Genomic DNA, 351 nt, shown 5'->3' with positions numbered 1-351 from the left:
CCTCCTCCCCCAGGACCCTCCAGGCCCCCAGCCCTGTCTTCCCACAGAGCCATGCAGGCCCCCAGCCCTTGCTCCCCCAGAACCCTCCAGGGCCCCAGCCCCACCTCGCCCAGAGCCCTCCAGGCCCCCAACCCCTCCTCCCCCAGAACCTTCCAGGCCCCCAGCTCCTCCTCCCCCAGGACCCTCCAGGCCCCCAGCCCTGTCTTCCCACAGAGCCATGCAGGCCCCCAGCCCCTCCTCCCGGCCCCCAGCCCATCCTCCCCCAGAACCCTCCAGGGCCCCAGCCCCGCCTCGCCCAGAGCCCTCCAGGCCCCCAGCCCCTCCTCCCCCAGAACCTTCCAGGCCCCCAGC

General features: G+C 74.4%; 1 protein-coding gene across 1 annotated transcript in view; it reads left to right on the top strand.

Moving 5' to 3' along the window:
- Positions 1-351, top strand: part of BCL3 (BCL3 transcription coactivator) — a 10,718-nt gene that overhangs the window by 9,383 nt on the left and 984 nt on the right. The gene's annotated exons all lie outside the window — the stretch shown is intronic.

The sequence above is a fragment of the Phoca vitulina genome, unplaced genomic scaffold (genome assembly GCF_004348235.1).
Source record: "Phoca vitulina isolate PV1807 unplaced genomic scaffold, GSC_HSeal_1.0 scaffold52, whole genome shotgun sequence".
Lineage (NCBI taxonomy): Eukaryota > Metazoa > Chordata > Mammalia > Carnivora > Phocidae > Phoca > Phoca vitulina.
The sequence above is the reverse complement of the archived record's forward strand: the minus strand, read 5'-3'. Positions and strand labels throughout refer to the sequence as shown.